General features: G+C 33.0%; 1 non-coding gene and 1 pseudogene across 2 annotated transcripts; one reads left to right on the forward strand and one right to left on the reverse strand.

Moving 5' to 3' along the window:
- Window positions 1-1438: 1438 nt before the first annotated feature.
- LOC143575926 (eugenol synthase 1-like) lies at window positions 1439-3332 on the reverse strand (annotated as a pseudogene). The gene is made up of 5 exons (XR_013142858.1): window positions 3150-3332; window positions 2761-2900; window positions 2068-2305; window positions 1774-1978; window positions 1439-1704 (listed from the first exon to the last, which is right to left on the reverse strand). The product of XR_013142858.1 is annotated as a eugenol synthase 1-like (transcript).
- A 6414-nt stretch (window positions 3333-9746) lies between these two features.
- LOC143575927 (small nucleolar RNA U30) lies at window positions 9747-9828 on the forward strand. Its single transcript, XR_013142859.1, has one exon. It is a non-coding gene; the product is annotated as a small nucleolar RNA U30 (small nucleolar RNA).
- The last annotated feature ends 605 nt before the right edge of the window (window positions 9829-10433 follow it).

Consider the following 10433-nt stretch of genomic DNA (forward strand, 5'->3'; position numbering starts at 1 on the left):
CTTCAGTAAACTTGGCTTGAAAAGTTTTGATTTCTGGATCCAGGGAAAGAAATTTCTTCACTCTCTCTTTTACTCAAGGAAACTCTATAGATATATGATAATTATATCTAGCTTGTCAAATCTCATCTGTTTTTGCAGGAAGTTTGATTTCAAAGGCAAAATGACAGTTGTGATCTTATCACAACCGCCATTTTAGGGGTAACTGTTAGTGCACGGAAATTTGACGTGTGGATATATTATCCTTGCATATGTTTTGGATCAGTTATCCTTAGCATGTGTTTCAAATCCTGTCAGGATCAAGGATCCTCAGTACTTATTACTTACTAATGATTGTTCTCTTTGTTATATTAATATAAATGCAGGTACAACGGCTAGTGATCAAGTCCCAACGTATAATTTCACAATTAAAGTCATTAAACATCATGGTCAATGCATGAGACGGTTACAATGAAGGAGTGGCTTGATTAGAGGCTAAAAAATAGGAGATTTAGTTAATATATTTCATGTGTATATAGACGCTTGATCAGCTAGGTTTTCACACAACACAACCCCATTCACGACTTTTCTCTGTAATTCTAGCAACATACACACTTAGCAATCTTTGTATTCGCTGATCATAGCTTCCACCCTTGTAACCTTGTTTTTAATTAATAAAGTGGTGATAGATGATTTGTTATCACCCGGGGTTTTTGTGCCGGCGATCCGACCAAGATCAAGGGCTTTTCCTCGCAACAAATCACTGTGTTCTTACCTTTAATCGTTTCATAATTGTTATTATCATTCAAAGCACTAAACCTCACCTTACAAATTTAGTTACATTATCCTTAGTTGATTTTTGACCAAAACATTAAGCATAAAGGGTTGTACCCTTTACTTCACTTATACCAAAACATAAACCTTTTACCCTTTTCTTTTCTATTATTTATGTTTCGGTTTGATATTTGTGTGTAAACACAGCAACAGATGTGTGTGATTGAACGTTTTAGATCTAGTTTTCATTAGGTTTAGGAGTCTCAATGCAAAGCACACGTCCACCCCCCTTCAGCACACAAGTTGAATAAAACGTTTTAACATTACTTTTACATGGTTTTACACCCTCACTGTAACCCGGGGGCTTAATACTACTTATTATTATTATTTAACTTATATAAATTGTCTTATGCATGATCAAACACGGTCTCAAAGTGTCATGGGCTTTATGTTTCTATGGGTTAAATACTTTTGAACCGTTTGAGGTCTAATTTGCTAGTTGATAATTAAATTACTAGTGATCAAAGCATCAATCTTGGAATTGAAGAACGAAGGGGAAAAAGGGAGAGTACCAAAATTGTTCCTATTAAGAACAAAGGTATTGAAAAATATATCTTATTATTTTTAAAATTATACATTGTCTTCTCATTCTTTTAAATTTTCACAACATGGTAAACAAACTAAAAGGTATTGAAAAATACACTCCTTATAAAAACAAGCATTATCATTGTATAGTTTCAGACGAACCCATGGCCACTCTGCCAACAAACTCGAAATAGTAATTCGTTCAAATAAAACGAGTCAGATACTCATCAACTGTGGTATATTTAACATCAGGATAAAGCTCTGAAGCCTCCACCCCGAATGACGGTTTAATTTCAAAGTGTGTATAATCTCCCTTCACAAAGATCGCATGAAAGAGTGACAATATCAAATTTTGTGGAAACTGAGATTCTGGAGGATAAAGAACAAATTATTTATATATTCAACTCCCACGAATTTGTAAATGAAAAAAGTACTCACCCTCTATGTTTTTCAATACTTGGTCTTCAGATAAATAGATCTTCTCCAAGGTTTTGCCAATCTTTTTCTCCCACAACGACACGAGTTTATTGAACTGTGTATATGTTACCCGGAGGCTTTAAGTAGACACTTCTATTGACGGTTCTCGGGTCATCCACAGTTTTAATGGTATAGGTTGCAATGTCATGTTCATCGTTTATAACAACTACCATATAGATCATTAGACACATTCCCAAAATAGAAATGACACATACTCGAATATTTGATAAGTAAATAAACTGAAATTATGTTTACCTTTTGTGTTTCCATCACCTAAGCTAATGACTTTGTCCCTTGGGGGCACGGTGATCCCTTGCTGACCCAATGTTGGAAGGAAGTAACCAGCAAAACCGTTGGAAATTATGTATGTATAAGGGATATTTTCAGCCTCGATGACTCGGTGAACGTGAGCCTTGATTGCTAAAACGGCTTTGGCAGGTTCAACAGCAAGTGAACGATCCACATCCATTCCAAACTCGGACGGGTAAAATTTCTTGATAATCATATATGATAAGCACAAAAGTTAGAAATCATAGTGGCATTTACACTCCTTATTTGTATATTGACACCTTTAATCTCTTAAGACTAAACAAATACAAATATTTGAAGTTAGATTATAATTCCGAGTCAAAGTGTTACTAGTTATATGAATCATTCAGTGATTTTTTTAACAAACAATGAATTTGATATGCTAGTTCCAAATTTCTTCACCATCATCCCAAATGAAAACATGTATCGTGTGCTTTGCTCAAGTAGTTGCCCAAGTGAAATTTCCATGGAGGTCACGCTCTCACTCAAGCACGCTTTACCGTTGGTGAGATTTAACACGTGACATTTATTATATAGCCCATCCCATGTGGGCGTGACACATCAAAAGTCAAACTTGAATAGTTGAAATCGATGATTCAACAACTTATAAAAGCAATACATCTAAACTAGAATCAATACCTTAATATTACCAGCTTCTTTGATGGCATCGATTATTTTGACTTGATCGGCAAGTTGTGTTTCACCTAGTCCTAGTGCAAGATCACCACGTCTACCTGCTTTATCGCCTTCACCAAACTCTCGTGGTCATACAAATCACCCTGGTGAAATTACACCAAATATAATAACATAAAGACGAATCACATATATGAACAATCTCTCTTCACAAAATTTAGTTAGATAATGTTTTTTAACCGATTACCCCTTATCAGATAGCTCACAGACCGTTAATACTATGCTAAGCAACGAAATCAAATGTTTTATGGTTATTGGTGGACAGATGATATTCAAGAGATTTTGGTACAATCCTATCATGTTATAATAATAAGACTAGAGGAACTTTTACTAACAGTGATGAAAGTAACTCCGGATTTTTTAAAGGACTCAATCACTTGAGATTTTGAAGGATTGGATAGCATGGATTCTCTGACCAGTATAAACGTAGGATGGTCGGCCTTAGCGCTGGCTTCAACGATGTATTTACCGATGTAACCGGTGCCTCCAATTATCAAAATCTTACTCTTCTCTGCCATTTTGTTGCTAAAACGCTGGCTTATTGGTGACAGCAGAGGCGAAGATTGTCATGGCGCTAGATATTTAAATTAGAGGGTGTTGGTTGCTTGATGAGCTAGAATCCAGATGTGTGGGGACCCTATTGTTACGTAATTGAATTATAAACAAGTGATTATGACAATAATCCTTTCCAGATTCATTTTTTCTATCCCACTTGCTTGCACTTGGTTGTTTCTTTTTTGAATGATCAAGGAAATAAAGTTTGACTACCGGGTTAATCCAATGACAAAAGGTAGCATTATATGCCCACAACTGTAATACTGGATATCACAAGTCCATCATCTCATATTCTGGCAAAACCCGCGACCCAAATACCCACTATGATAAAACCTTATTGGGTTCGGAGTCGGCCCCCAAATCTTCACCTCTCAAATACGAGTCAAGTTAAAGCTTAATGACTATTACTGTTTCTTCTAATGTAACAGATGGACGCGATTAATTGATTATGAACTTAAATATATGTAGATGTATTTTATAATTTGGGTAGGTGGATTAAAAAAAATATATGGATGTCGTATCATAATATATATTTTTTTGTCATTGACTTATGTATCAATAAATTTTAAATTTCTTGCCGGTCACATTACATAACAAAAATATAAAACCAAAACAAATTTTAAACAGATAACAAACAGGACCGTCTCGGAGAATTTAAATGCCTCGGCCGAGCCAACATAAAAAGACCCTTAGGCCTTAACGAAAATTTTGTATTCGCTAATTTACATGAATAAAACTTTTATCGACTGATTTATTATAAGCAGAAACTATTTTGAGCATGTAATTATTTCATTAACATTGCAATAAACATCATTTTTAACACCAAAAAACACACACACACACACATATATATGTGTGTTTGTGTAATATGTATAAAAAAGTTTGTACCCCAGCTAATGGTACGGATCGCACACCTCCAAGCCTCTATAACAAAAATATTATCATATATAAAATAATAATAAAAACATAATTCCTTATATTTTTTCTTCATGCGATTCAACCCAAATCAACCAAAATGGTGTTTCGTTAAATTGGTTGATTATCATTTTATATATACATAAATAAAACATTTAAAAACTCTCTGGTTATTTTTAACATTATCTTAAGCCATCATATTACTTTATTTGTAAATGGAGGTTTCCCATGCATTTGATCTGAATTCACCGATATGAGTTTCACCAAACCCAGATAATTAATAAATGGATTATAACATCTCATTAAATTAAAATTTAATCTTACTAAATATTTGATATGAAAATCTTATAGAATAGGGATATAATAATAATTAATATCCGATTTTTTTAAAGAAAAATATTATTTATAATTAAGATACAACTTTATAGTAAAAAAAAAATAAGCGCCATGAGTCTAATCAAACCCAGATAGCTATTAAACCGGGTTAAAACATCTCATTTATGTTTGAAACTTTTTTATCATCAAACCTTAAGTATATTATTAACTTTCTTACAATAAATAAAATTAAAATACAAAAAAATCTAAAAATATTATAAACGAGTAATGTAAAACAATCCCCGTAATACGTGGGATAAAGCCTAGTTCTCTTATATAGGTTATTGACCTGTGTACGACACGAGCAGAAATATACAAATCGTCAAGTAAACACATATATAATTTCAAACAAGTTATTTTTTCATATATTTTTAAGACACCAACATGATTTTTAATTGCAGTTCATATTCATACGTAAACAAAGTATTCAAATACATAAACTTACAAAGAATGACTTTACATAGTAGAATGTTTACGAAGAAAAGTTAAACCTCTCAAACATAAACTTATAAACTTTAAAAAATAATATTAACAGAAAACAAACAAACTTCACTAACATTAGTCTAGAAAACAAACAAATCATATAATAAGCATCCAGTAAAGATTCACCATAGGCATCCAAGAATGATTCATGCTTCTTTTCTTCCTGGACCGGGAACACAGTTTATGACACAAACATTCATACAACAATCTAAAAAACACAGTTACGAAAACTGTTTTCACATTTCGTATGAAAAGTCTTGCACCCTAATAAACTAAAGCACCTCCAAAGCGCAATTAAGAACCAGAACCAAATTGAAACCTTTTTAAAATGGAATGTTTTGACCATAATCAAATCGTTACATTTTGAAATTGACCTATTTTGACCCGAACCAAATCAGTATCTTCTAAAAGTGACCCATTATGACCTGAACCACATCGATACTATTTAAAAAGACCTGTTGAAACCCGAACGGAATCGATACCTTTTTATATTGACATGTCAGCCAGAACTAAACTGATACCCTCTTAGAATGATCGATTTTGACCAGAGCCAAAACAAATCGAAACATTTCTAAAATAACTCATTTTCATAAATGAAAATTGAAATAACACACTTTTAAAGACTAAAAAGAAAAATGAAGGGTAACACATACAATGTTCTTAACTTTTGAAATCATTAATACAAATGCGAATTCATTAAAACTTGTTATGAAGATAAAAAAAAAACACAAAGCTTCAATGACTTCAACTCACTTGAAAGTTGAAACTCATGTGATTTTACTTAATTTGTGAACCCTCCATATTCTTCATTTTTCAATAGACATTAAAACCAAACACCAAACATCAAACATCAAACAAACTAAATACAAATTGAAACGAAACTAAATTGAACAAAACTAAACCAAAACCAAAACCAAAACCGAAAACCTAAATAAAACCAAATACCAATAAAAGTAAAACAAAACCGAAATGAAACTGAAAAACTAAAACCGATAAATATGAACTCGGACCAAAAACAAAAACTGCAAAAACCAAAGCGAAAAGCTGAATAAAGTTAAACCCAACCAAAACGAAATTGAAAAAAGAGAGAAAAACAAAATCGAACCGAAACGAAACTGAAACGAAATAAATTTGTAAAAACTGAAACCAAACAGAAACCAATATACAAAATAACTAACAAAATAGCTACCTTAAAATTTTGAAAAGAAAACTCAAACTCATTAAATAACAAATGCATGATTATAATATTATAATAGATTAGAGTATGTTGAATGTAATTAAGTTTAATGTAATTTAATATATATATTTGAATTATTTTATTAGTAATAAATTATGAGAATGCATATTATTTATGGAAATAGTTATTGTGTTGATAGTATAGTAGATCGGAGATTGTGGCATTTGGTTAAAATGATACATACATGTAGCACTAGTGATACGGCCATGGGTGGCCTTGAGGGTGTGCGAACCGCACCCTCTGTCGAGGCACAATTTCTTTGGGGCCAATATATATATATATATATATATATATATATATATATATATATATATATAAAGGATAGAAAACGAAAATCCCTTATCATACAACAGGTACGCGAGTTTCTACACCATCGATTTCAAAGAACACGCGACAATCCACTGCTCCACTGTTCTGATCATCTGCTCCCATCAACTCTGATCCACTGCTCCCATCGATTCCGTCATCCTTCGTCGTCACCGTCCAACGATTGCATCCACCGTCGCGACCGTCGACGGTACCGTCGTGAACACATTCATCCTCGCCGCGCCTTTTCACGGGTCAGTTGATAAAATTGACCAATTGAAATTGTTGAACTAATTGATCAATTAAACTTTGAAATTGGTCCAATTAATCATCAATTTGAAGTTTCAATTGATCAATTTTGAGTTTTAAGTGATGGGTTTTAACTGAACGTTTAAAGTTTTAAGCGTCATTTACAGAAACCCAGTTGCAGAAGCTCCATATTTTGTTCATATGATCGAATCGATGATCAAACTGACAGTCGATTGATAATTGTTTGATGATTACGAGATTATTTGAAGTGATTCCAGTTTTCATTTCATGTTACAGGTGTTTGATTTTTTTGTTAGTTTAGAAGTTCTGAACTTCTAAACTTTATCAGAACTTCTAAACTTTTTTGAACACCCGGAACTTTTTAGAACTTCTAAACTTTATCAGAACTTCTAAACTTTTTTAAACACCCAGAACTTCATTGATAGTATAAGAACTTTTAAAGATGTTCATTTTTTTAACACCCAAAACTTCATTGAACGTATCAGAACGTTTATAGGTTTTCAGTTTTGTTTCAGAACGTTTAAACATAATATTTTGAACCCTAATCAGAGCTCGATTGAGTGCATTATTTCTGCAATTCCATAATCAATTGATGAATCTAAATACTTCTACACATCAATTCGATTGATTAAATTATCATTTTGGTGTTCATTTTGTTCAGAGCGTTTAGACTTTGAGAAGAACGTTTAAATATGAACCCTAATCATAGCTCAATTAAACGTGTTAATCTGTATTTTCAAAAACGATTGATGATTCTAAAGTCTCTTACACATCAATTCGATTGATTAAATCATCAATTTTTGATCAATTTGAAGATTATTAAATTATAGCGATAATGGGTTTATCGATTTTGATTATGCTTTAGTTTTGTGGATGATTTGATTATGCTTGAAGGCTTGCAGCAAATGACGATCTGTTGTGAGATAAGTAATTTTTGATTTATTTACAATTATGCCACCGCGTAGTTTTAATTGCAATTGGATCGGGTGGTGCAGGGTCTCGCGTATCTAATGTACGATAACCTATTATTGTACGTTAACTCTCCCCTGTATATATATATATATATTAATAATTCTTATGCATTATAAAATGGATTTTGACCCCTCTTAAAATTATCCGGCCAAAAAAAATTGTTTATACATAATCCAAAGGATAAAATTTAATAGGCTTATGTATTTGATTACTCGTTAGAGTCTACGGTCCTTTTAATTTTAGCTCAGCCTAGATATATAAATTCCTGAAGAATGTCATGTTATCCTCTTATGCGCGTCGAGGAGGAAACAACTACTCCACTGTGTGTTCTCACATGCCAATCAACCTAAAATTAGAATGGCTAATCTAGTACCCCAAATGAAACCGTGTTCCAAATCAGTTTCCTCAACAAAACACATATCTTAAAAACCAACAAAAAGTTTGAACATTTGACCGCTACTAAATTAGTGAAAACAAACCCATCTTCATTTAACATTCTTTACAGAAGAAACAAAAAATGATGTGATTTTAATGTAGAGCCCTAAGATATAGGTCAAATCTAATTTCTTAACTCCAAGTATTTTGAGACGGATAGTCGGGCCATCAAAGTTAGATGTGCCACAAATTTCTGGTTCATATCAAAATTTCATATTATTGTTGAGTTCACGTTTCAACTTTCACCCCCTTTATCTGAAATCAACAACAATCGTGTGATAATTTCTTTGGGTTAGCATTAGGCCGTATTCATCTATGCATCTCTAGAGGTGCATAAATTGGGTTTTTTTAATACCCGGTTTCAGCCGGGTATGATCAGGTATTGGCCACTAGGAACTGCACTTTTTTAGAGTATTTTTCGGGTATATATAGGGTATTTGAAAAACTTGGTTTTGGATATTTTTTTTAACCAATTAAATAATTGATCAGAATTATATTTCATAGAAACATCCAAACGATTTACAATGAAGTGGCAGGTAAGCGGGCAACAAGCTGCGCCGCAACCCCCTTTTGGATAGCAAACCCAATCCGACTAAAAACAAAGTTTTGATTCTTATGGGCTGATACGTTACTATACACAACTTTCTGAACCTTATTCAAAAGGTCCACAGCATCCGGAGCTAAGAAACCAAAAGTGTCAAAGGCGAAGGGGATAAACACGTGTTGATTCTCCAAACAAGTTCTCTCGTGTTTAGCAACCTTGCCCGATGCCGCCTTCAATGCTGCCTGGCCTGCTACAAATCCAGTGTCCCTAATCCCAACAAGAGGGGTCACTCCTGTGAGGTCGACACAAGCGTGTTTTGGATATTGGAAAAGCCTTGTTCCAGGTATGGAACCGGTACCGGTTTTGGGGTATTACCGGGTATAAATCGGGTCCAGTACCAAGTACGGGTTTTGGTACTAAAATGCATACCCTATCAGTACCCTAATGTAGCAAAAACAAGGATATAAAAAAAACCGATTCCTGATTTCTTCAAGTCCCAATTATAGATTCGTTTTTTTTGTTTTTACTTCCATGCATCTCAAATTAAAACAATGGAGTGAATAGTTTTAATTTTTAAATTTTAAACGTTGCAAAATGGAACCAAACATTGACATCCCAGCCCAACCCGGCCCAGTCCAGCTCATTTTGCGTAGGGTATTCATAAACCATCACCCATTCTCTTACTATATAAACCCAACCATTCTTTCTCTCCTAACCACCACCGCAGCCACCAGATGCATCTTCGTTCCTACTACTGATTCGATTCTTTTGTTTTCAATTTTACGTTTTTTATATGTATGTTTGGTTGTGAGTTTTGTTGTTTCTCTTTTGTTGTGAAGGTGCAATGATGATTAAGTTATAATCTCGTTAATCTGATATGATTTTCTGTTGAAAACTTTCTAATCCATTTTAACTTCTGAGCACCTCCAACAATAAGTTAGGTTCATCTTTACCATGGTATATTTGATTATTATTTTAGTTATTTAATTTGCTGAAATTTCTCCCTGATTTTTAAAAAGTGATTATGTTAATATAACGTTTTTGGGGAAGTGGTAATCGGTGTTATGTAATACATGTCTGTTTCGATTTGTTGATTCATTTCACAATTCTCTTGTGTATTTTGAGATTTTTTTGTTTCTTTGTTATTTTTATCTATATTTGATTTAGTTTACTTATTTTTTAATTGTATAGAGTTTGAAATGCTAATCCTAAATTAGAAATGTAACTAGTTAGCTCCCTTTACGTGTTATGCGGTGAATTTGTTGGTTATTCTTGGGCATTGTAGCAGTGAGCCAACTTAAATTCGGTTGATATTGATTATGCTTGTTACGATACCGGTACTAAAAATAAAAAAAATAATTTTGTCTAGTTAACATTTTTAAATAAAAAAAGTAGCAGCACCTGCATAGCTTGCTATAAAGAAATTTACATTTATACCGATATTTTTCATTTAGTAAAATGTGGACGTTGGTTAAGCTTGAGAGTTGCTGTGAGTCAATGTTTATTATATTGGTATCGGTTACTTTT

This window comes from Bidens hawaiensis, unplaced genomic scaffold (genome assembly GCF_021521415.1).
Source record: "Bidens hawaiensis isolate Kalapana, Puna unplaced genomic scaffold, B.hawaiensis_p1.1 tig00027792_1, whole genome shotgun sequence".
Taxonomy (NCBI): Eukaryota; Viridiplantae; Streptophyta; class Magnoliopsida; order Asterales; family Asteraceae; genus Bidens; species Bidens hawaiensis.